The sequence below is a fragment of the Sciurus carolinensis genome, chromosome X (genome assembly GCF_902686445.1).
Source record: "Sciurus carolinensis chromosome X, mSciCar1.2, whole genome shotgun sequence".
Lineage (NCBI taxonomy): Eukaryota > Metazoa > Chordata > Mammalia > Rodentia > Sciuridae > Sciurus > Sciurus carolinensis.
The window spans coordinates 104754266-104782022 of NC_062232.1; the positions used below are offsets into that span (position 1 = coordinate 104754266).

The 27757-nt window shown below is 34.3% G+C and overlaps 1 protein-coding gene across 2 annotated transcripts in view; it reads right to left on the reverse strand.

Annotated features, from left to right (window-relative positions):
• Positions 1 to 27757, reverse strand: part of Tenm1 (teneurin transmembrane protein 1) — a 741978-nt gene that overhangs the window by 608164 nt on the left and 106057 nt on the right. The window contains exon 3 of one of the 2 annotated variants that reach the window (XM_047535395.1): positions 7055 to 7084. The exons of the other annotated variant lie outside the window; for it this stretch is intronic. The gene's annotated coding sequence lies outside the window, so the exon portion shown is untranslated. The remainder of the gene's footprint in view (positions 1 to 7054; positions 7085 to 27757) is intronic. 2 annotated transcript variants of the gene reach the window in all.

Below are 27757 nucleotides of genomic sequence, written 5' to 3' on the forward strand. Positions count from 1 at the left end.
AACCAGCACCATAAACCAGCACAGGCATAATCTGAATATGCCTTGACAGACTAATTTGCTTCCCTTTTGGGCAGATTGACTAAACTAACAGGGCAGGGAAATGGGTAGATATGTTTCATACTCCATAAGGCATTTAGGAAAGTTCTTCATGATATACTTTTGGATGATTTTAAAAAAATATACAGATGGGGTTAAGGATGGTACAATTAGGTTGACACATAATTGAATGAACAACCATTCCAGCGTAGGTAATTAATTTGTCTTTAGTGATCTTTCTTCCCTTTTTCTACTTAACATTTTAATCCATGCCATGGATGAGGAAATAAAGTTTGTAGATACCAGAACCAGTATAGTATCTAACCTCTTGAATGACATGATTATGACATTTCAAATTCAGGCCAGAATGGAACTATGATGCAAATATAACTTGTTGTAATTTCAAAGACAGATATTTCAAGTCTGGTATTTACATTAGAAATAACTATATTATATAAACTCATGGTAGAAGAAACTGGCTTAAAATATCTGTGTATAGAGACTAAAATATCTTAGTTGACTGAAAGCACATTGAGGAGGCAGGATGATGAGGGTGATGTGAACATAAGATGTGTGAATGGAAATGTAGACTCTAGAAAGAAAAAAATGGATTATCTGATTTTGGCTTCCAAAAGCAGACCTGAATATTTTGTTCAATTGTAGACTTTTCATCTTCAAAAGACCAAATAGAATGTGTACAGAAAAGAGTGACTGTGATAGTTGAATAGCATGAAGATGTATTATCCTTGCATAGGTTCAATGGCTACTTGTCAAGAAAGTCCTGGTAAGGACTCAAGCAAGAGGAATAGATGACTTAATTCAATGGATTCTTTTAAGTCTAAGTCTATGCTTAAAAGAGGGCAAACTGATAAAAAGCTGGAAGATACAAATGAAAGCTGGTCCGGAGCAGGGAACCAAGGAACACAGCATCGCCGCGAAATTAAGGATATTCCAAGGATAATTTCTATCTGGGTCAGCTTTTTTTGAAACTCAGGTGGTCCAGGATTACTTCCCCAGTTCCATCTCATTCTGGTTCCTAGCCCAGATTCCCTCTCCCCAAAATATGATTCTGAACCTAGTTACTTATGTCGATGAACCTAGAGACTTAGGAGAAATTTTTAATTTCCTTCATTGTTATTCCCTTCCATATAATCCCCAAAGATTAGATTGCCTAGGGGACCCATGATGCACTATTAGTAAGATCAGTGAACTGAGAGAATATTAATTGTATTAGAATTCATTTTCTATGTCTCAATTTTTTCATATGAAAAAGGAGGTGGTCAGATTAAATGGTCATGGTCACCAAGGTCACTTTCAGATTGAAAATATATTTTACTTCTATCAATATTGTGTTAATTTGAAAACAATGTTTTATGATTTTTCAAAGGTGTAAACAAAAGCATGAAAATCAACTATTATTTCACTTATTGAATTAAACTGAATTAATTCTTTCCATATTATATATTCAGTTTAAAGAAAGTTAAAAACTTTAAGTTCAGAGATTTGGGCAAATACAGTTTTACTTCCAGTCCGAATTGTTTCACAAGTTTTCTTATTTGTTAATTGCTTAGTTTGTTTCAACTTAAGTACATTTTATAAACATTAGTTCAGTTTGGTGGAATTTCACACAATCATTCTTTAATCAACTGCCTCTTTACATGGCAAATGCCAGATCATGCAAAAAGTGGTCATAATTCAATACTTAGGGAAGAAGGCCCTAGAAGCCTACAGAGGAAGTATGAGCCTAGGACCTCCTACTCTGACTGTCCCCAAGCAAGGATTCTTCAAATTATAATGGCACCTTCCAGTTTTTTATTCAATTTACATGAGGTAAAATGTGTCATTTATTTAAAGGTAAAAATACTTGGCATAGAGCAAAAGTGAAAGGCCCAAAGATATACTATTTATACATGCAGGATTTAAGGCTGAAATGCCTTAAGTGCTTCATTTTCAATGATTTTCAAATGCAGTTTTTCTCAGAAACAGAAATACGTAGCTCAGAAAATCACTGCTCACTTTTCACCATATGAGAACACTGGTTTCCAGAGATGAACAATAACTATTAACAGCTCACTCTTGTTTCAACATCCCCAAGGAAATGGTTTATTTCCTTAGATTCTACATCAAGGCATCTTGGGAAAAATCCAATCTTATCAAAAATCCAATGACAGGAGTAGCTTCCTAAGCATTTTAGACCATTTACTCCCAAAATAACATTGGTGCTCAAATAGATTTCATTTTATTATATTGGAGCCTTTTGGGTAAGGGAAATTTCACCAGAAACACCAAGGGAAAGAATTTGAAATGCTATTTGTTGATGGGGATGGTGAATGCATAGTTTATGTAATGAAAGTTTTTCCTATTGCTCCCCTCTATTTTTAAAAGAAAAAAGCCCATTAATCTCTGCTCATCATTTTTGGGGTTTCAGTTGATCTATTGTCTCACCTTTCTGGGCTTTCAGTAACTCAAATTAAGTTATCAAAGAGAAAACTCAAAAAGAATATTGGTGAGGCAGGCAAACTTCTATCATAGCTGAACTAGGTAGCACATATAGCTTTTTAGATGCTGCAAAATATGGAGTGGCTTCTGTAGGTTGTTGCTTGGTATTTTTTCAGATTTTTAAAAATATTATTAGTTGTCAATGGACAATTATTTATATATGTGCATTGCTGAGAATCAAACCCAGTGCCTCACAAATGCTAGGCAAGTGCTCTACCACTGAGCCACAACCCCAGCCCAGCAATTGCTTCTTGTTTTTGCTTTTTGTTTCAGAATGGGGTTGTTTTGATTTTTGAACTTTTACCTAAAGAAAATGACTTCAGATCCAATTCAACCCTTTATACTCTCCTTCTGCCCCTTCCCTTCCTTTTTTGTGAGTATAAAAGTTGGCTTTGAAATATCCTATAATTTTCTAAAATTCCAGTAAAAAATTGATTCAGAATTGACCTGAAAGACACATGCTCAAAGCAAGAGTAAGAACTAACATTCTAGTACCATACACTGAAATTCACATAAGTTTATGTAAAACATTCTCTGATTTGCATCGTTGAGCAAAGAAATACAAACCAATAATCAACAACTGACTTGGAAATAATCATAACTGTTATGTGATTCAGTAAGAATTATAAACTGTTCTGGGAGAAGCAAGCTAGAATGAAAAGAAGTGGAAATGGTGGTGTGACAACATCTAGGATATTTAACATGGAATGAATGATGCTACCAGTTGCCATTGTGCTCCCTGATTAGATCTGCTTAAGGTCCTGCTCCTCAACAGATATGGAAAAAATCCAGAATAAAAATAGTGAAATAGGGAAGAGACAAAAAGAACTTATGCTTCTTCAACCTGGAAAGACAAATGCTAAGAAGAAAGGTATATTATGGAAGTCTAACAAATTAAGTTGTGGATTGAATGATTTAAAATGTCATCACATTTCAGTCAGGTAAAAGTAAGTAACATTCCATGAAATCGATGAACAGAGTTTATGACCAATGAATAAGATATTATAAATATCATTTATATATTAATTTTTTCAAATATTTTAAATCTAGGGGAAAATATAAACTAAATTTGGTTTGAAAAATCAAGACTTCATCTTCTATCTGGGATAAGAGAGAAAAACTAAATGTGATAAAATATTGGAAATGATTTAATAGAGGCATGGGCTATAATAATTAAGAATTAAGGAAACACTGGGAATTTTTTTCTGTTTGAAGGAGATAAGTTTGAAGAAAACACTATGAAAATTTGACAAAAGATAGAACATTTGAATAGGGCCATAAAGATTTAATTACTTGAGGGCTGGGGAGATAGTTCAGCTGGTAGAGTGCTTGCCTCACAAGCAGAAAACCTTGGGTTCAATCCCCCAAAATGATTTAATTACTTGAAAGTTCACTAGGCTCAGAAGAAAAGAAGGGTATTAGAGAAGAAGAAAAAGATCAGCAAAACATGAATGAAGGCAAAATGAATGACTTATTAATGAAAGAGAAAGGTTCAGGGTAGCTGGATTATAGACTCCATGGAAGAAATAATGAAAATCAAGGTCAAAGGCAGGCAGAGCCTTAAATGTCATGATAAAAGACTTTCACATTATCTTTTGGGCAACAGAAAGTAGTTTTTGAGCAGGAGAGTAATCTTGGTACTAGCTCTACTTTCTGTACTAGTCTACTTACTCAGATTTAGGAATGTAAAAATTAGAACCAAAGAGAGCGTGATAAACTATGTTTAAATATCTAAAGATGTCTGAAGGAGTGGAAAGGAGTTAGGTATACTCTTATGTCTCAAACTGGTTGACAGATTTGAGTTCCATATGAAATAGGCTAACTAGGGCAGTCACAAATGAAATGGCTGCTCTAGAAGTTCTCCAGGTTCCTAGTCACCTAAAAGAATACTGTCGAAGGGATTCAAATACTATGTGAATTTCCATAAGATGAGAATAATTAGACCAGACAATCTTTTAGGTCCTTTCTAAACTGGGCATTTTATTCATTCTTCCACAAAAGAGCTTGTCAAATAGATATTATTTCCCATTCATCATTTTTCTTCACTACAAATAATTTAACCTCATTTCACTATTATTCATATTACATGCTTCACCTTCACCTTACTGGTTGATCTCTTCTGAATACCATGTAGCCAGCGCATGTTCCTAACCAATTCTCACAACCAAAACTGAATATAATACTTGCCCCAAAAGTAGCCAGATCTCTGTTACTCATTATGATCTTATATAGAGTAAAGCCTCAGTTAACTACAGCTCAGCTAATGAAACATTTTATTTCATGTGCTACACTCAACTTTTATGAGAAAAAGAAACATGGTGACTAAGCCAACAGATATCTAGGATTTACTGAAAGAAAAACAAATTCATCTCTCAAGAAGTGATCTGGTGCCAGAAGAGATTCATTTCAATCTACTTTTCCAGCACAATAAGAACTGATTTTGCAATAATGAATTTGAGACCCTGAAAAAATATTCCAAAAATTAAAGTAAAATCCAATTATGTTCACTGAACTGTACTCATTAAGATCATAAAATAGACTAGTTTTATAAAACATTTCAACCACAAAGACTGAAATAAAACAGACTGATACTTAACTTTGAAAAGCCTCAATTAACATCCCCTTCCCTAAGTATTATAGTTAATCAAGACTTTTCTGTTTTAAAGATCCATGTCCTTTACTCCTATGTGTGAAGGAAAAAAGAATATTTCATCTTTACCTCTATACCTACCACTGATATGACATGTAGGTATTTGTAAATATTTTTGAGCAAATAATATTTGAGTGTATTAACACAAATATTAGTTACTATATTAACCTGCCTCAGTAGCCCCATTGCTTCTTTTCATCTTCAAAAAGTTGCTGTCTCTGCATTCATATATTACTGTCAAGCCACATAAATTAGATTCATAATTATCCATATGGTACATACTGGGGTGTGCATTTATCTTCTTAAACTATAGGATATTAAAACTAAAAGTGATATTGAGGGTTATCAAGTTCAACCATCTAATTTTATAGAGGTGGAAACTAAGGCACAGGGAACTTAGATGCCATGTTTAAGATACAAATGTAGCATGAAAATATTGAGTTTTCTCTCTGGATCCTGTGTTTTTTCATATACAACAAACTGACTCTGCATTCTGTATACTCAAGTAGGAAACAGATACACAATTTTTGTACTGAAACAAGAAATACTCAGAGATGTTATGCCCTTTTGATTCTAGAATTCTCAGGCACAAAGAAGGCTGGTTTTCCTCTCTTTTATTGGAAAGGTATCTTGTGTATTTATTTTATATCCTTGCTACTCTAAAATCAATCTGACGATGTTTTAAGAGACAATAAAAGCCAGAATAATATGGCATAGATTTATCTATCAGTGGCGGCAGTGCAGGAATTGCCATCTACTGTAATTTGTCAGTAATTTATAAGAGTACCTGTTGGGGATCAAGACATGAAAGGCTGCTTTGTGTTATCAAACCAATAACTTCTCACTTCATTTTAAGAAATTGTAATTCTTGGTAAATGAATTGCTTGCACAGGGACTACCATGAGGCAAGGTTTAGGACTGTAGTATTAAGGGTTTTTTATGTAGTATTACAAATTTTGTTTTGTTTTGTGTTTTTGTACTGGAGATTGAACCCATGGACACTTTAACACTGATATAATATCTCAAGCCCTTTTTATTTCTTTTATTTTGAGACAAGGTCTCACTAAGTTGCTTAGTGCCTCACTAAGTTGCTGAGGCTAGTCTTAAACTTACTATCCTCCTGCCTAAGTGCACTGCCACTGGGATTACAGGCATGCACCACCACACCCAGAATATTACAAGTTTTGAGGGGTGGAGTGAACAGGAAATCTTCAGATGTTTAAGGAAGAAATTGCAAGGCAACACTGTTAAACCTTTGGGTGTGATGGAATTTGTCATGGCCCCTACTTGGTTTTACACTTTATTTGGGTTTGAACGCTATGAAAACTGTGCTTTAGTTCACATAATAATATTGTGTATAGTCTTTTTGTTGTTTGAGAGAGAGGTCTTAGTCATTTCCTTTATGATCATATTGGGACATTATCTTTAAAAAGAGACTTCAAAGATTATAATCTGGAATGATGAGGTAAAATTTAACCTGGACAATAAAAAAAGATACTCATGGCAAACAAATCTCAATAGGAATTCGTGAGTTGCTAGCCTATAAAACATTACATATTTCATAGCTAACCTTGTTGTCACATTGAAGCACAAAGCAGAAGAAAGGAAAATTGGCATGCTGTGTGCAGCAGATCCTCTAAGTACTCAATAATCTATGTGGACATAGAGGTAAATATTACCAAACAGGAAGAAACCTGATAACTTATGAAAATCTTAAGAAAAGCAATAAAACCAAAAATAATCCCATTTCTTCAGTTTGTGAACTGTGGTGTCTGTGATCTTTGGGGAAATGGGCTACATTGATGGAGAAGGGATTAAAAGCATTCTAAAACTTAATGGATGATCAACTCAAAAATATCACATACTTACTTTGCTGTTATGGCCAATCATAAAGTGTACCTGAAAAAAATAAAAATGCAATTTCAATTTCCTTGATCTTTTATGTTTATATTATCAAAAATGATGGCATAGTTTTTAAATTTATACATCAGAAAGGTTATCTAAGGAAAAATGGTTTTTCACAATGCTAATCCTTTATGAGCATTTTTAACTTTTATAACAGTGATTAAAACTCAAAATAGGAGTTACCTGAAATATTTTTCATTACTGTGTCTGTTGATTGTCAACACTGGTTTTTCTGTGGCACTATGGGGATGTAGGTAAGAAAATGAGCAGTCATCATTTTCAAAATAAATCATGGTATGATAGTAGGCAGGAGGCACTAATGTCTGCCAAGGTTCCTGTCCAGTTTATCACTTCAAGGTCTACCTAGTGCATTTTCCATTCATTTATCAATGGTTGAACACTTATTAAGTTCCTTCCAAGTCAAGGTACATTATTCACTAGCCCCCATCACTACAGGACTGAGTTGAAGCAGATTATTGCCACAACAGATTACTGAGATGCCTGACAAACTAGCTTATAATGTTTCATTCTTACCCTGTCAAGTGAAATTTAACAGAATTAGGATTGACATCAAAGGTATTTCTGAAAAGGTCATGATCTTATCACATCACTTAGATTAAGCACTTAAGATTTGCTTCAGGTTGGGTGGGAAATCTTGAAAATTCTACACAACTTCAAGAAGACATTCAGAGACTTTTATCTCAGTGACCCACTTAATTTTTTCAAAAGGTGGAGGACATAATGTTGACAGGGCTGATTACTTAAATAACTTATAAGACTGGAAGGCAGCTTAGCCAGAGCTTATGATTCCACCAACCACCAGAGAAAAGACAGCCAGCTGGAACACTATTTTTTTTTCATATACATGGTTCCACAATACTATCTTTACCTGAAAGATGCCCAAGCTGGACATTTTGGGCTTTCCTCCTCAGGTTGGCCCTTCTGGCCTACTTGTTCAGATATAAAATTGATCTTACATAAATTACTGCTTGGGTACCTGCCATAATACACCACATCACATCCTATTACCTAAGCTCTTCCCAACTTGACCTGTAAATGGTTTGGATTATAATCTTCCAGTTTCAGCCAGAATAGCTCTATTCCTAGCACCATTGCTCTTCCACAGGATACATTTCTTAACTATCACTGGGGCATCTATCACTCAAACATCTTAATTTTACCTAATCATCAATGGCAATATGTCAACTATATTCTACCAGTACTTTTCCAGTCTCAGATCTGATTCCAACAGTTTCCTATCTCCAAATATTCCTAACATCCCTGAATACAGACTCCCTATTCTAGTAAGTTCTATAGCAAGACAAATTAACACCATCCTTATTTCTCACTTGAGGCCATATTATTTCCCTCTCATTTGTTCTCATCCCCATTTCCTCATCATCTACCCAAACCCTACCCATCACCTATCATTAAAAGTTTGGTTCCTTCAGAAGACCTTCCCTGATTGTTTCAACAATGATAAAAAGCTACCATTTGTTAAGTATATATTACTTGCTGCTTAGAATCCATTATACCTTTAATATATAATCAGTAAGCCATTAAAATTCACCCACTTAAAAATCTACAATTTAATAATTTTAATGTATTGAGTTTTACAACAAAACCACAAATCAATATTGTAATATTAATGCCACCCCTAAAACATCCCTTGGGCTCATTTGTTGTCCCTGTTCTAACCTCCAACCCCTGGCAACCTTTAATCTATTTTTGGTCTCTTCAGGTTTACCTTTTCAGAACTTTTCATATGAATGGGATCATACGATCCTCTTTGTATTTGGCTTCTTTTACTTAGTATAATGACTTGCAGATTCATTCATGTTACAGCACATATCAAAACTTCAATCTTCTTTATGGCTGAATAATATTCCATTATCTGAATATGCTATATTGTGTTTAACCATTTATCAGTTGTTGGACATATGGATTATGGTTATTTTTCAGCTATTAGGAGCAATGCTGCTCTGAACACTGGATTATAAGCTTCTGTGAGGAAGCATGTTTTTATTGCTTTTGTGTATGTACATAGAGGAATTGCTCAATACTAAGGTAAATTTTTCACATGGTAATTTTATGTTAAACTTTTTTGATAACAGATTTATTGAAAATATGTGTGTATACAACCTTACAATTCATCCATTTCAAGTGTACATTTGGTGGATTTTAATATGTTCATAGAGTTGTGCAACCATTACCACATTCAACTTTTGAACATTTGCACTACTCCTAAAAGAGGCCCCATATCCTTACATGTATTATCGACAATTTTCACAGGACCCCTACAGGTTAGATATTCTTTTACTAGTTGTACAGATAAAGAGATGCTCAGCAAAACTGCCAGCTGGTAAGTATCAGGGTCTGCATTTGCCCCAATCTATTTGACTCCATAGCTTGTAGTATTTCTGCATCTTTCTGTTGTCACTTGTCCTGGGTCCCTCTTCATAGGGGTGATTCTAGAATTCTCATTTAATTTTTTGTTTATGTCCCTCTTTTGTCACATAATCATCAATTTCCTTATTTTTATATTATACCTCAAAATGAATATATTCTCTCTTCTAAAGTATAAGCTACTAGACAACATGGAGTATATATTTCCTTTAACTACTTCTCAGTCCCAAAACTACTGTAAGAAAGAAAAGTATGGTAGGAAAATTAGGAGCTCAATATTATTTTCATAATCAGTGAAAATTATTCCTTAGGATTAATGTAAACCTCTACTCTAGTAAAGGTCAGTTTTGTCTTTTCCTTTAGTAACAACATAGCACCAGCAGTTGAAGCTCCATCACATTCTAGAGTCACCTTACTCCATAACAACTTGTCCTTTACTTAGAATTGCTACAGCAATATGAATGTGGTCTGCATGGTGCAGTCTTTTATATCCTTGTATTTAACCTGAACTTGGAGATGTCCTCTAGGTTTTAATGTAAATATGTTAGGCTTTGTCCTCTGAAATTGACTTCAACAAATTTTCAGGGGAAATACTGTGTCTTTTTGTTTTGGATCTCCTGTGTTAGTCAATATAGTGACAAACACACACATTTCTACTAAATGCTTCTACCAGAGTTCAAAGCATCATTGTGAAGTTTTCCTGATGATGTGTTGCTCTAGGAGTGTGGAGTCTGGTATTCTGTTATGTGCAGAGACTGCCACTATTGTGCTGTGCCTCTTTGGGAAAATTGCTGAGCAGCCCTGAGCCTCTGTTTTGCTATCAGAAATATGAACAGTGTTTAGATGAGAAAATTTCATCACTGCTTCCTATTCCTGAATCCTATTCCCAGAGAATGTTTACACATTCTCAGTCACATACATCTAGTAATTTCAATAAGCAATCATTTTTGTCTTGATATTAATGAGGTGCCTACAAAAACTGTTATCATTTTTTACATTTATTTAACATGAAATAATTTTCATCTTTTTGTAATAAGTGTACAATGTCTTTTATTTGTCCTTAAATGCATCCATATCCTACTTTAAAAGTTTCAAGAATATTTTCTTATATCTAAAACTCCTTTCTTCATAGGACAATTTGTCCTCCCAGATTCCCTCCTTAGGATACATCCTTAGGATACAGCTTTCCTACTTCATTAAGTTTGTTTTCATTTTTCTTTTCTGCTAGTTTTTTTTTCTTAAAAAAAAAGTAAGGCATAAATACAACTCATGGACATTAAACTGTCATATTTCAAAAGCAATGGAGCATTTTCTCATTAACTGATAGAAAAATGAGCATAAAATTTGATAAGCAATAAAATAATTGAAGAAACTGGAAGTTTTCCAAAATTTTCATCTAGATAAACTATTTAAACAAGATATTTTATTTTAAACAGCACCTTACCTTATATATAGTCCTGAAAGTACCTAAACTAGCATCTTAATTTCAAAATGTTATTAGATAACATTTATATGGTTAATAATAGATCCTGTTGCCATGGAACCTTAACCGAATTTTGTAGCTCCCAGGGTTGATTTTTCAGCAATTAAGCCCTGAGCTCTAATGTTTCATTACCAGATTTTTTATATGAATGTAATTATTTGGATGAGGATATTGAAAACATTTTCTAGTTTGCAAATGATACTCAAATTGGAAGAAAAGCAAAGGATGAAGGAGCTGTAATCAAAACCTTAAAGACCCATATGATTCAGGTGACTGAGATAATATAAGGCAAAATGTAATCTCATGTAAAAATGCTTGGGACTAAGAAAGTACATTCACAGATACTCCTGCAGTGTGACATAACACCATCTCTGCTCCTACTGTAATCACCTTCTCCTCTCAATACACAGTTCACTACAGGAAAACACAGAAGTGATGGGAGAGAGAGGGGAATCCATTGATATTATTGGCCCCCAGGCAAACTAGAACAAGGAGATTATTAGTTGCTTAATAATATGCCAATTCTAAACCTATAAATCAAGTGAAATAATCCTGTTTTTGTCCAAGATTCTCGTTATAGTAGATCTGTACTTGAATCAGCAGTATTGATCATTCTCTTTCTGTTCTGGACCACTGCTTCAAAGTAGTACTTACTAATTAAAATGTGATAGCCCTAGTGTTGAAACTGATAGAGAAAGACAATGTTTTCATATTTGCATTATTTCTCACTGAATGGAAAATCAGAAATACATTATCATAACTCAAACCTATGGAGGAAAGGAGGACAAATCCTGAGGCATAAGAGAGGATGTGCTGTCTTTGGTTGGCAGTGACTAGGAAATTTGGAGCAAATGATCAACTCATGTGGTTCTGGAGGCAGGAGAAGCAGCTTGGCAGAGAAATGGCAGAGGATGAAGTCTCTTACAAAGAAGCTTTAGATTTAGATTTAGAGTGTCTTTCTGTAAAAACAAGGGTTCTGAATTCCAAGTTGTCACATGGTTAGTGAGAAGCAGAACTGTTACGTGAACCCAATTCATCTGTTTTAACTACAAGTCGGGGGCTGGGGTTGTAGCTCAGTTGTAGAGTGCTTGCCTAGCAAGTGTGGGGTACCACATAAGAATAAATAAATAAAATAAAGGTATTGTGCTTATCTACAACTAAAATAAATATTTAAAAAAAATAATGAGGCAGTGTCATATTAGCTTTAAAATCAGTTTCAGTCTTAGGTGAGTGGCCTGAAATGTGTTACTAAACCTGAGTTTCAGTTTCCTAATTCACAGAATTACTGGGAAGAATAAAAGTGATGATATAAAGTCTCTAATACAGAAAAATTGGTGCTTGATAAATAGGTGTTATTATAATTAGTATTAATTATTGGTAAAATATGTGCTTTCCATTTACCCTAGCTCATTATTTACTGCTTATTGGTGGCAGTTTTTCTTAATTGCAGCTTCCAATTTTTTTATTTATAATGCACCTCTTGGTAGTTGCATCTGCAAACCAAATCCATAGTGATGATGGCAAACAGTAGAGAAATAATAAATGTTCTAAGAAAATACACAGAAAATAAATAAATTGCTCTCATACTCAAAATGTGTTTGCAGTCTGAGGAGATAAAGACGGACATTGATATGAAACAGTTTACCATGCATCATTAATAAGATCAGTCAATAGATTTTAAATGCTTAGTAAGTGTTCTAAAATATACAGGCCACAATTTTGGCTATTTTACATGTACTGATGCATTTACTATCCATAACAAGCTTATAAGTAAGGACTACTATTATTCTCATTTTACAGATAAAGACACTGACACCTGGGACTTAAATTAGTCCTCCAAAGTCACACTAGTAATAGTGTCAGGATACCAATGTGTCTCTAAAGCTCGTGCTCTTAGACACTTTACTATACTGCCTGTAGTATCAATCAAATACAGATAAAATACCTAAAGTGTTGCAGCTTGAATACCAAATGAATTTAAACATCAGTGAAATACTGAATAAGATATAGAGATAATAAATGCATCTAAAATAAGCAAATGAAACTCAACATTTCATTCATAAAAAGGGCAGATCGCAGTGAAAAAGCCAACAAACCAAAAACACTGTCACCATCAATTTCTGGTTTACTTTCTGAAAAGCAAGACATCTGAGGGTATTCAGTAGCATCTGGAGACACTGTCTGTTTCAATCTGCATTTATCAAAGTCTTGAGGAAGGACTATTTTTGCATTAAAATATGCTGGTCACCATGTACAGACAGAGAAAAAACATGTATCCCATTTGTTTACAATAAAAAAAAATATGCTGGTCATATTGAAACAGTATATTTGAAAGCCACATTTTTATCTCAATAATTGTAATGAAAATCTTTCTGTATTTCTGATAAACAATATACAATTGATATGGAATGATTTTTCATATTGCCCAAATTTCATTTCTAATGGTTGTTACATTCTGCCACAAACATTTCTCAGATAAACTTCTTTTAGTTGTGGGAACACTTTCTTGACTACATTATTTCTCCATTGCCCTATCCATTCAAACAGGCTACAATAAAATCCTATTATGTGATTTTTCATGGGATTGAGAAAAGAAAACATCATAAAGAGGAAAATGATAAAAGCAAGATATGTTGCTCCATGGAGATTTTTCTCAGAAGCTCTCTTTGTAGTAGACAGATGTGCACTCACATCTGTTTTAGGACAACATGGAGGCTGTAAGAAATCATGCAGCATTCCTGCTTTTTTAACCTCATAACCCACTCCCAAATACTCACTGTATTGGATGTAATGTAAGACAATCCCTTGAGGCCAAAATGAGAGGCAGGAGTCAACCTCACTTATTTGAGACTCACGTCACTGATTACCCCAGATCTGCTATACTTTCTAGTGCTCTCCAGACAGTCCTCCTAGCTCCATGCTACTCAAAGTTTGGTGCATGGAATCATCACTTGGAAACTTCTGTTCTCATTAGGGTTTAAGAAGCATTGCTCTAGAGATGACAAGATGTCCAGCTGAAGTAAATATTTTGTACCTCTTAGCTGAGGGATACATGAAAAGATCTTGACCAATAGTTTTGAAACACAAAAGGGTGACATTAACAAAAATTACAAGATGCAAAATGAAGTCAGACATATTTACAAAGCACATCCAAAGTCCAATAGCATACATCAAAGTTTCTTGATTGACACAGTTTACCTAGGGGTCTCATTAACCCTACTTCTTCCCTCTTTTCCTTGAGAGGAAATATCTACCTTGTAGAGACCCATGCTAGCCCCAATGTGGAAGATTCTCAAACTTCATTATCATCATCAGAATTGGTATTATTATAAGCTAACATTTATTTAGTGATTTGTATACAGGCATCTTGTGAGGTACTGCCTATGCTTCCCCTTGCCCCATAGTGCAGGTGTGAAAACTGAGATTCAGGAAGAATAAGTTACCTAAATCACAAAGCTAACAGTGTCAAATATAAAGTCATTAATTTCTGCCTTTGCAGTTTTAGCTGGTAACCATTTTCCACCTTTCTGGTCTTTTCTCTACTTGTGACTCTAGGCTTTCTTTCATGTCACTTCTATGTCTACTCAGAAAAAGACATTTTCCCAGTAGGCTCAAAATGCCTGCCCAAGGTTTCAGTTCTGCCGGCATGTATGTGTTACAGAGGCATCTAACCCTAGCCCTGGAGGTATTCCTGGATCTCATCCTCTCCTACTTCCCCAGTCCAACCACTAACCCCATGCTCATTTTCTCTGTCCTAATGGCTCAAATAGAGCATTTTGACTTAGTGATTGTTGTTTCTTCTATTATTTGAAAAGCTCAACCTTTTAACCCATTATTCTCTGCTATACTTTTGCCCTGATCCTCTTATTATTCATTTAACTTTGTATTCTAAGTTCTATGAGGACAGCAATTTATCTGTTTGGTTCTCCATTATATCCTAGGTCACAGAACAATGTTTAGCATTTAATAAGCACTCAAAAATATTTCTTAACTGTCTTGGTGATAGCAATGTCTAAGGGATTTTCTATGTGTTTTTTGGATCTTTTCTCCACATTCATTCCCTGTTTCCTTATCTTGTTCAATAGTTCGAATAACCTGTATTCACTCCTCAAATTATAACTTTAATCCTAACCATATCACGAACTCAGGTATCAGCTGCTTACCCCTAATCTGTTTGGTCACAGTATAGATGGTTCAAATTTAACATGTCACAAATCTGTTTCTCAATTTCCCACCCTTATAACTCTATACATGTAAATGGCATCATTAAGACCAAAAACATAGTCACTCAGACACAAAAACCTTGATTCATTCCCCAATTCCTTTTCCCTTCCTATTCCACATCTAATCAACCAGCAAGTTAAATCCAGTTTCCTTTCAAAATGCATTCTGAATCTAGTCACTCCTCCCCATATCCACCACACCCATCTTGGCCACACCCCCATTAAGCTGCATCTGGACTTAAGTAATAAACTCTTAAATGGACTCCCTGCTTGAAGTCCTGCCTCTATAAAATCTTGTTTTACCCAGAAGGTGGGGTAATCATGTTAAAGTATAAATCATGTCACTTGACTCTTCTGCAAAAAAGACTTCAAAGTCATTCCATCATTCTTAACATAAAATGAATGTCTCACAATGGCCTACCTACAGTGCTCCACACAAACTGTACCTGCCTCCCTAATATTGCCAAGATCCAACCACACTGGCTTGCCCTTTGTTCTTTTAATATTACAAACTTATTTCTACCTCAGGAATTAATATTCACTTATTAATCTGTTTGGAATTCCATCTACTTCCACCCAGATTTTGTATGGCTGGCTCCTGCATTGAGTGTTACCCCCTCAGAGAGAAGGCCCCTGATCATCATAGCTAAAATAGTGCCCTAGCTCTACAACACCATTGTTTATCTTCTTGTCTTGGTTGACTTTTCTTTATAGCATCTATCACTATGTAACACATTACATATCTTTTTATTCATTTATTGTTTGTCTTGCCACTAGAATGCAAGCTCCATGATAGTAAAAAATTGAGCAATCTAGTTTATTCTGGTGCCTGGAACACTATCTGGCACATAGTAGGCATACCAAAAACTTTGTTGTCTGAATGAGTAGTGCTGGACACCAATTTTATCTTTGAAATCTCCTAAATTCTGTTCCCATTCAAGCCAACTGAATATGTGCACTTTTGTTCTTTCATAAAGCCCAACATCTCCTGGAATCTTTGCACAAAATTCAGTTTCCCATTGAAAAATTTGCATCTATGTCTTGGTTTATTTATTTAGCATAAATCATTGTCATATTCCAATCCCAATGAATGATTAATCCTTTTTTTCAGTCCTGTTTTTATTCTCCAATTCCTGGACTCTAGAGTCTAGATTGTACTCTTAATAGTCAAGCATACTTAAATCATAGCCACTCTTCCCTGTTCTACTATCCCTAAGGCTCCATGTGTCCCTCCATTCCTCTACCTGAACTACTGTACCCTGGTCATGACTGGAAAAAATATAAACAATATGAATTCCTAGCAGGACTTCCTAAACTATGTGTGTGTGTGTGTGTGTGTGTGTGTGTGTGTGTGTGTGTATACAAGTACATCCATCATCCATGAGATTACCAAAACTTTGAAAGTCAAAGAAACCTCATATTTAAAAAGATTCCCAAAACCATGGCAACCATATGCTTCCACCTTTTTTAGAACAGCCCTAATTTCAGAGAACTTATTATTTCCAATAATGGTAAAATCATTCAAGGCAGATACAGATATCTCTTGAGACTGTTAACATGAATCCATCCACATATTGGAAAAAAATTTGGTCAGATCATGTGTCCCAATTTAGGGCTAGAAAAATAGGTCATTAAAGCCATGGTCCTATTGTCCTGTTAGCCTAGATTCTGGATCTCCATAGACTTCAGAAATAGCTCCCAGGAGTAGTCTCTGTCTTGTCATCTTGTTACTAATTTTTACTTTGGACATTAGAAACGGAAGAGGGTATTCTTAAGACCATGAGACCACAGGAGCTTTCTTTTCTTATCATGTGGTCTCAACTGTTTTAGCTGGGTGTGAAAACAGGGTTCCAAACAATATAAAAGACAGAAAGCATTGTAGCTCAAAGTGTGGGGAGGCATCTTTTCAATATCCTTCCATATTCCTTTGTCTCACTCTTCCCCTCCCTTCCCTTCTCCATACTTACATCTTCCCTTTATGCACATGCACTAGATTCCTTCACATTGCCTCTCAACTATCAGAGATCCCCTGAACCTCAGACATCCATCCACCCATTCATCCATCCATTCAATAAATCTGTATTGAGCACTACTATGTGCTGGGAGCTGTGCTAGGTGGTAGGGACAGAGCAGTGGATAAAGCTTGATCTGTAAGGATAACCTTGCTTAGAGTGTCACCTGAAAACTAGTTCTTTCTTTTATGCCTTACATGCATAATATTGTGTCCCACTGATAGCAGTGTTTATTAATACCTTTTCCTAAAAATGATAGCATTCTATTTAAAAATTCACTAGTGCTATGGTTTAGATATGAGGTGTCCCCAAAAAACTCATGTGTGACACAATGAAAGGATTAGAGATTAAATGATTGGTTTAGAAGAGGTTTAACCTAATCAGTGCATTAATCCATAAATAGGAATAAACTGGGTGGTAACTGTAAGCAGGTGGAGTATGGCTGGAGTAGGTGGGTCACTGGAGGTATGCCTTTGGGGTTTATTTTTTGTCCCTGGTGAGCACACTTCTCTCTGCTTCCTCATTGTCATTCTGAGTAGCTTTCCTCTTCAAAACACTTTCCACCATGATGTTCTTCTGTTTCACCTTGGGCCAGAGTTACTGACTCAACTGTCTCTGGGCTGAGACCTCTGAAACCATGAGCACCAAGTAAAGTTTTCCTGCTGTATCTGTTCTTGTCAAGTCTTTTGGTCATATGGACAAAAGAGCTGACTAAAATAAATGCTCTTTCACATAATACGTAATAGTAATAAGAGTAATAGCTACCATTTTAACAGTCTACTATATTCTAGGCAATTAACTGTTTTATATGGTTTTAATGCACAACACTAAGACTCAGAGAGGTAAAGTCATTTTTCCAAAGCCACTCAACTAACTAGCAGTAGGGATGTAGTCCCTCTGACCCCAAGTTCCACCCTCACTATACCATATAATGATGTATTAGGTGTCTTAATATAATGACATATTAGGTGCCTTAACCCAAAGCACAGCATTGTGATTGGTTGGCAACTATTTGAGGGATTTATAAGCTACTATCCACATTACACTAGGAAGATATCAGAGGATCAATCAGAAATGAATGACATCTCCTAGTAAGTGACCAGAAGAGGATAGTGACCCAGAAGTCAATAGGAGAGAATTTCAGAAAAGTTAATGGTCAACCTTTTTTTGTGACTATTTAGGAACAGAACCTGAGTTCATTGCTGGCATATAATTTCTGGAGTCTTTTTAGGGTTAGGTTCTCTAAACAAGTGGCAAGTGTAATTTGATACCTTTAAAAGGTACCGTTCTTTCCCAGGCCAAAAGAACCAATAGGAAACCAGGATATAATCATGCTCTAGAGTTTTGGAAATTCTATGAGGTCTCATTGATTCAAATTCCTATCTTTCATTTAATTTTAACAAACTCAAGAATGAAATATGCAGAAAAGAAAGTTATCTACTCCAATGACAACTAAAACCATGTATATAAGGTGATCATAAATTCCTGTACATTATTCTATCATAATAGATATACTGTGCTTTTAGTATTTCCTTATCATTGGAATTAAGATTTTTTCAGTCTTTCAACATTAGTAATCAAATACAATGATTTTCTTTGCATATGGATATTCATCAACATCCTGATTATTTCTTCTTGAGAATTTTTTCTATACATGATATTTGGGTTAAATTTTAATAGGTTTTAAGACTCTTTGTACATATTACTATTTACTTTCCAGAAAGATTACAGTAATTTATACTCCCCTGGAAGTCTACTGTGAGAACACCTGTCTCACTACACCCTCATAAGAACTTAATTTATTTCTAATCTCCATGAATATGATTTGTCAAAAATTGCTTTTAATTTATATTTTTCAAACATTTATTTTCTATTTGCATTTCCTTCCAATTTCCTAGTCATATCTTAGCCATTTTCTATTATAAATGTTCATCTTTTTCTTAATTGATTTATATGAAATATTCATATAATAAAGGTAGTAGGTCTTTTTTATGTGCATTAGTAGTATATTTTCCCTGTTTATGATTTGCATTTTTATTCTAATGATGCTTTCGGACTAAGAAAAAATATTGGTTCTTACAGACTGAAATCCAGCCTCATTTTGTTGTGATTTCTTCTACATACTTATGATTTGAGTATAATTCATCACCTTAAAAATCAAGAGTCAATCTATTTTTAAAAATTTAAACCTTTAATTCTTAAATATTTCAAAGTTTATTTAGATTCATATTGAATTAAGAATTTAACCTGAGATTTTATGGTTTACTCCTATCTCCCAAACAACAAATTTTCAAAGAACTATTTATTAAATAAATATTTAATTAAATTATTATTTTCCCTATTGTCAATTTTGTTTCCTTTATTATAAAAGACATCTTTTTTCCAGGTAATCTGGTTCATTTTATTCACCACTCCATTCTTACCACTTTAGTACACCACTATGTATTATAACTCTTCTAATCTGTTTATTATCCCAAAATGAACTTCAAAATCATCATTTAAAAAGAGAACAGATTTTTTGTTGAATTTATATGAAACCTATGAATTAATTTGAGATGTCCTACACCTATAGCCCACAAACCAGTTAAATTGGAAAACTAATATATTTTAAAATATTCAGACATTCTAGTCAAGAGTACAGTGCATATTTCTATTTTCTCAAGTTTTACTTTATGCTCCTTATGAAAACTTGGTAATTTCCAATAAAATGCAAGTCTTACATTTTTTTGTATTAACATTGTTCCTTGATATTTATTTTAAAGATATTGATTTTAAAAATTCTGTCAATAAATTTCTTCATAATTTCTATCCATCTGTCACTGGCACATCAACAGAGAAGTACAGCACAACCCATAGGGACTATATTAATAGGCCATTAAAAAAGAAGAAACATTTATTGCCATTTAGGAAATGCATTCTCTGTTAGAAGCTGCCTGCCATCGAATCAAAGAGTTATGATATTACACACTACCCATCAAACTCAGAGAATTTAAGGCCATGTTCTCATTCAAAAGTCATCATTCTCAGATGAGAGAGAAACCATTTATCAAGACACAGGAAGAAAGAAAGCAGCTATCAAACAAGTCAAAGCACTGGGACAAAAACAATGATTCTGATTAAATTTTCAAAAGAAAATTTCAGTCTACAATTGTGTTTGGCAAGTTTAAATCCCAAATGAAATTTTAGAGAAGGTATTATATGCCCTTGAAAAGCAGATTTATAATGAAAATGCTGACAGACCTTACGAGAGAAGATTGCAATATCACAAGCACCTCTAATGTGACTTATGTGTAGAGTAACAGAATATTTGTATACATAGACAGAATACATAAACTGGTCTTTTTAAAAAGCATTGCCTTACTTACTATCTTCGACGTCCATTGCTTTTCCTTACTTTATGTCACTATTAGCATATAATCTACATAGCTTTTTAATTACTTAAAAATAAGCCATAAATAATTTATGTAGAAAATATAAAATATTCCTAAAATAACTTAAGTTCTTTTCTAACTCTTCAATAATTATAGGTAATGCCTATACTATCTGGGTGCAAACATATTAGCTATTTTCCTCTAAAGATAAGTATCAATTCAGTGAATCTAAAATCCACTGAAAACTGTAAATTGAAAGGCATCAACAACAAATTTTAGTTTTCTACTATAGAAAGCAGCTAGATTTGGGGGGAAGTCAATATAAAACACAAGAAAAATTCTGGTTGACTATAATCTGAAGACATAGATGAAAAACTAGTAAAGGCATGAGATCACACTGATTTTATAAGCCATTATTCAACTTTGTCTAGTCATCTGTAATCTTTTAGCAGTTTCTATGAAGATCACTGAGATTATAAACGAAGAAGCACATATGCAAAATGAGGTGGGAGCATCCTGTTGTGACAGAAAGTAATTGCTCAAATAAAACCTCAAAGTCCTACATTGAAGAGGTATGTCAAAGGGACACAAGAGCCAAATGAAAGAGTTCCCAAAGGCTGAAGCAGGAACAAAAATAAAGTAGTATTGGATTAGAATCCAAAGTATAAAATAAATATTCATAGGTCCATACCTATATAAATGCATGGTTAAATAAATAAATGAATGGAGAAAAGGCAAATGTACTTTGAAGTAATCCAAATTATATATGTAGATACTCTGTCTTCACAGAGATGGAATATAACTCCCTTCTAATTAGGTGTATGTTACACAGATTGCCTTCTTTCCAAAGAATACTATATAGAAATGTGGGAGGAAGAGGAAGAGATTAACTTTCCAGTGGAGAAATCTGACATGTACTACCTAAGCCAGGTGATCCAAGGCCAACATCAATAATACTGTAGATAATCTCTGCTTGGATATGGTGTGAAGTAAACAGCATATTTCATGCCTCTGTGATCTTCCTCCCTAAAATTCCAACCCCGGTCTAACCATTTTTACATATGATTTTCCTTTTTATAAATTTTTTAATTTGTTCTTTTTAGTTAGTCTTGATATTAGAATGTATTTTGATGTATCATGTATACATGGAGTATAACTTTCCATTTTTGTGGTTGTTCATGATGTAGAGTTACACTGGTCATGTATTCATAGATGAACATAGGAAAATTATGGCCAACTCATTCTACTGTCTTTCCCATTCCCATTCCCCTCCCTTTCCCCCACTCTGTCCTATCCATTCCTATGAACCTCCCCTTCTCTTCCCCTCCCCCTCTTCCTGCCTATTGTGAATCAGCATCTGCATATCAGAGGAATATTTGCCCTTTAGTTTTTGGGGACTGGCTTATTTCTCTTAGAATGAGAGTCTTCAGTTCTATTCATTTACCTGTAAATGCCACAGTTTCATTCTTTATAGCTGAGTTATATTCCATTGTGTATATATACCACATTTTCTTTTATCCATTCATCTGTTGAAGGGTATCTAGGTTGGTTCCATATCTTTGCTATTGTGAATTGTGCTACTATAAACATTGATGTAGCTGCATCACTGTAGTATGCTGATTTTAAGTCTTTGGGGTATAAACAGAGTAGTGGGATAACTGGGTCAAATGGTGGTTCCATTCCAAGTTTTCTGAGAAATCTCCATATTGCTCTTCATAGTGGTTGCACCAATTTGCAGTCTCACCAGCAATGTATGAGTGTAGCTTTTTCCCCCACATCCTCACCAACATATATTGTTACTTGTATTTTTGAAAATTGCCATTTTGACCCCAGTCTAATCATAAAAACAAAAGACAAATGTGACAGAGTATCGTTCTACAAATTGCCTGATCAGTACTCCTCAAAGTGACCAAACTCATCAAAAAGAAGAAACTGTCATAGCAACAGAAGCCTAAGAGACATGACAACGAATTGTAATGCAGTACCCTGGATGGGATCCTGCAACAAAAAAGGGATGCTGGGTAAGTAAAACTAAATAAACTATGAACTTTAGCCAATAATAATGTATCAATATTTGTTCATTAATTGTGACAAATATACCATGACAATGCAAGATGCTAATAGTAAGGGAAATCATGTAAAGGGTATAGCAAATCTCTATCTTACACTGTTTAAATTTTTCTGCAAACTTAAAATTGATCTGTAAATAAAGTCTTTATGTTTATTTAAAACATGGCAACATGAAAAAGTAAGATGTCATAGCAAAGAAACAGGTAATATTAAACTCTAGCAGGAAATTGGATACACAACAAGACCAGGCAAGTTTTTCCTAACAACAAATCTACTATATATAAATGTCAATTGTATAGTTCATTATAATAGGAAATGAGATATCTCAAGTCAAATCATAGCTTCAAAACTACCTATCCACAGTAAAATATTGATGTGAAATAGCTCTTTCTCCATCACTGTTAATGTGAAGAAGACTCACTGTATTCCAAATTAGCACAAAGACCACTTACTTTAGTTCATGTTCCTAAAGGAGATGCCAAAAAATAGATCCAAAAAGTGAATAGTGCTTTGACTTAAAATCTGTGACATAAAACACAGATTCTAACCATAGAGTCTTAATGTTCAAAGGAACTCAAGAAGACAGTTTATCCAAGATTGTGATTGTCTATAACATTTTACTGGGGTATTGGTATCTTATAAAGATCTTCAAAGAAAACTCATAAATCTTCAAGGTCATCCTCAAGTTAAGGTTACCTCTGTTATGGTTTTCCCATCTTTCTTGTTGAAACCAATTATTTTGTCAGACCACATTTTGTCAAATTTTCCTGGAGGTAAGTATAATGAAATCATTTTAAGATTTCTGGGTTTAAGATTATTGATTAGGAACACCTAACTTTATCCATGGATGGTAACCAAACTACAAAAATACGCTTAAAAATTAAAAAGCAGAAGGTATACATCATTTCAGTTGATATGTGAAAACCTACCATCCCCTGAGGATATGATAAACATATTTCTAAGTACTATGTGGTTTGGCAAACAAAAAGCACTCATAATCTAATTGTTGCTTTTATAAATAAATGAATAAATGGGCAGTCTTTCAACAGATTTGGTTTAAAGGCTCATAATTTAAACATATGTCATGCATCTTATTTGGCAGTTGATCTATTTAGAGCCTTTTGAGATACATAGTACTCAAGAAAATTATTTGGCATGCTATATGAGGTAAAGTCAAATTGGAGGAAACTGAAGATAGTAGTAGTTATGGAAAAGACTAAATTAATCCATCTTCTTTTTGTTGTTTCTGCCATAGAGGAGCATAGAGAAGGATAATGAGGAAAACGAGTGGTAAACATGGTCCTTTGAGAAAATACTACTGGGGAGAAATGGAAAACACTGATTTATTATATTTATTATATTATATAATATTTATAGTAATAAACATATTATCATAAATATATTATTATAATTATATATATTTATTATATTAGTGCTTAAGAGGATAAAAGAGGTGCCAGATAGATAATGTAGATATATGGTGTGGTGTGGTGTGTGTGGTTTGGTATGTGTTTGTGTGTAGGATTCCATCACTGCCAGTCACTTATTCCATTTTCCTACTTCTCTGACCCTTGCTTCCTTCCCTACTCCCTCCCATTCCACACAAAACTTCAGCTAGTATATGTTAGAATTCCAGTAATTACCTCTATCACTATTGATGTCATTTCCTTCTCTGATTTTGCCATTTTTTTTCTGTAATGCTATTTATCCTTCAAGGAACTTGAAGTTGAGGCTTTAAGCTGTGTTTGAGTATTCATAATGAAACCCAAGCTGCTTACCTGTCCTTTCTCCATTTGTTCACTTACCAGTATGTGCATAGTATCTATTGTATGTTATGCACTACACTAGAATCTGGAGAAACAAAGTTGATTGAGATACATATTCATTCACCTAGTGAGGACAGAAAGGTTAGTAAACACATAATTGCAAGGTAATGTAGAGATGTTCTAATGAAAGTGTGCAAATAGGACCATGAAAGTATAGACAAATTAATGTTTCCCAGGGTGAATTGGAAAAGACTTCACATGGAGACAATATTTCATGTAGTTCTTGCAGGAGCTCGCTGTGATCAGAGGGTATCCAAAATACTCTAGATAAAGGGAATAGAGATAGATGCATGGAGAAAAGAACAAAGATATGAAAGTACGTGGCATGGTCAGAAAACAGTGATTGCATCAAGGACAATGGTGGGAAATGAGATTATAAACACAAATAAAGCACAACCCTCTAGGATGTGCCTGATTAGGAAAGACCTTGTTCATTACATTAAGTATTTTAGATTTTAATTTGCAGGCAATGAAGAGGTGGAAGCAGAGGAGTGACATAATTTGAGTGGTAAATTGCTTTGGGTATATTGTGCAGAATGGACTGGAAGATTGAAGCACAAGACTGGAGACAATGATAGTTAAAAAATGACATGTGATGATAGCCTGAGTTAAGGGACCTGCAGCAAGAAACTAGAAAGAAAAAGGACAGATGAAAAAATAGTGGCAAACAGCCTTGTTACTTGTAAACAAGAAGAAATGAGAAAAATATGCTCAATGATATTTTGAAAATGAAGATGAAGAAAGTTGAGGAAGTTCATGCTGGATGATTTCCACTCTCTTGGAGAAATCAGAAAGCCTAATCATCTACTGTGAAGGAGCAAGACACAGCCAGAGATAGCTATTAGAAAGGGAAAAGAAGCTTAACTGTGGATGTATATAAGGAATTCCCAAGGGTTCAGCTAAGTTTAGACACCTTAAATTGTAGTATATCCAACTAACAGGAAACCAGGTAGGTTAAGTGTGTTAAGAAACCGATGCTACCTGGGTGCAGTTGCACATACCTGTAATCCCAGTGACTCAGGAGGCTGAGGCAGGAAGCTTATCAGTTCAAAGTCAGCCTGAGCAACTTAGTGAGGCTCTAAGCAACTCACTGAGACCCTGTCTCTAAATAAGATACAAAAAAGGGATGGCTGGGGATGAGGCTCAGTGTTTGATCACTCCTGAGGGAGTATAAGGACAGATACCCAGAAACCTGCCCTCAGTAGACAGAAAACCAAGAGAGCCTTTTAGGGATTAGGAGCACTAGCCCAGGGTGCATTCACAGTATAGCTTTATTACATGCAAATATTTCAGCTAGGGATAGCCACCATCCAAACCAAATAAAACAGAACAGAAAAATTCCTTTAGTATCTAAGATGAAGTTCTACTTTAAAACATGAATATTATTTTTAGGGGCAAAATGGATGATTTCCTGATTATTAAGGCAATGGATGGCTTAAAGTTTTATTTTCCTTTTTTTCTTTGTGGCCTGGGTAAATTTACACCACTATCTGCTAATGTGATGTTTTGAAAAGAAATAAACCTCACGAAAGTAGAAAACCTATTTTTCCAGTCTCTACTAATTGTAGAAATCATGCCAAATCATTGTATACAAAATCCTCTTAACCAAAACACAAATCAAGGCACAACTCTCTAAAATGTGAAAACTGAGTCTACCCAACAAACATATTCCTGTTTAACAGGCTTGTCAAGTTAAGGATTCCCAAAAGAAGGAAGCTATTCATTATAAGACTATTATTATTATTGATGTTACTTTGCAGGTAAAGCTTTGTAGACTTTAGAGCAGCCAAAAATGTGTAGAATTAATTAGACATGATTCCAAAAATGTTATCAATATAAATGGAAACAATAACAAAAACCCAAAGACACATTAAAAGGAGTCATATATAAAGCAGTGCTCTTAAAGGAACTAAAATCCAGTCACAAATGTGATATCAAGAAATGTAGGTACTCAAAAGAACAATATGAGGACAAAACTTAATTCTATGGTATAATATGGAAGCAAAGTGTTCCAGAGAAGTAGGAATTTGTGAGCCAGGGAAATCATAAATGAATATGGGTGTTGATCCAACTCCCACCAGAAAATAACAAGGAACAGATAGGGAACAGAATTAAATATGTGAGTCACAGATGAAATAAAAACTACTAGCAAACAACACACAGAATATCCTCTATGATTTGAGGTTATTTACTAAAAGTGTTTATAATTAATGGCAATCACTTTCCACAGGGCTTCTTTCCATAATCTTGGAGCCAAAAAGAATTATATGGATATTACTGGAGCTTGATTTTATAGTTATTTATTCTTAGGCTACTTTTTAGAATTCCAGCAGAACAATTTATGACTGGCTAACCTAGGGAGAATTTATTAATATAGTGTATATACTGATAATGAAAGTTACCTAGAACCTCCTATTAATCTTCCCATTTCTGTATAAATAACACCTTAGGATACTATTGCTGATAAGCATATTCTATACGTAAAGGGCTCTCCTTCATAGAATTATTCCTACTTAGGAAATTAAAGAAAAAATAACTTTGTTAGCACAATAGGATTTTTTAAGGCCTTCTATCAACTTCTGAAATGTGTTTGTAGGTTTAGCACATAACATCAACTATTTTCTCTGATCTCATTTGCTATACTCAAATCTCAAAATATTCAAACTGTAGTGCTGCTGGACATCTCCTAGTTGCAGTTCCAATTCTAACAGGCCATATTACAACATGGATAGGTACTTCCTCTACGTCCCAGAGGCAGTCATTATATAAGAAATGATTCCCTGAATTCCTAAATTCACACAATTGTAAGGAATCATACATATATTCTATCAGTCAATGTAGACCACAGATGATTTTTACCTAAGGTAAATATTGCAGGTAGGATAACTATTTTGTTTTACACTAGCTAAAAAAGGTATTTCCTTGACTTATAAATCATTCATTTCTTTCAATTCAGGCACCAAATTTCATTTAATAAAATTTACAGTGCATATGACCATCTACAATGTTAGAGTCAATCTGATTTATTTATGTTCCCCACATTTTCCATTAATTTAACCAAGGTCACAAAGCCAGCAAGTGTTGGAATTTGGATTAAAATCCTGTACTTTCTAACTACAAAGTCACAGTTCTTTCCATCAGAATACTAAAGTAATCTTTGTATCATTTCCAGAAATGTTGTGGAACAAAGAGCAACATTTTAGAAGGAACCAGGTTATCCTTTCTCAGTCCCTACCATAAGGTCTCTATTGAAGGGTCCTATCCTTTTAAGATACA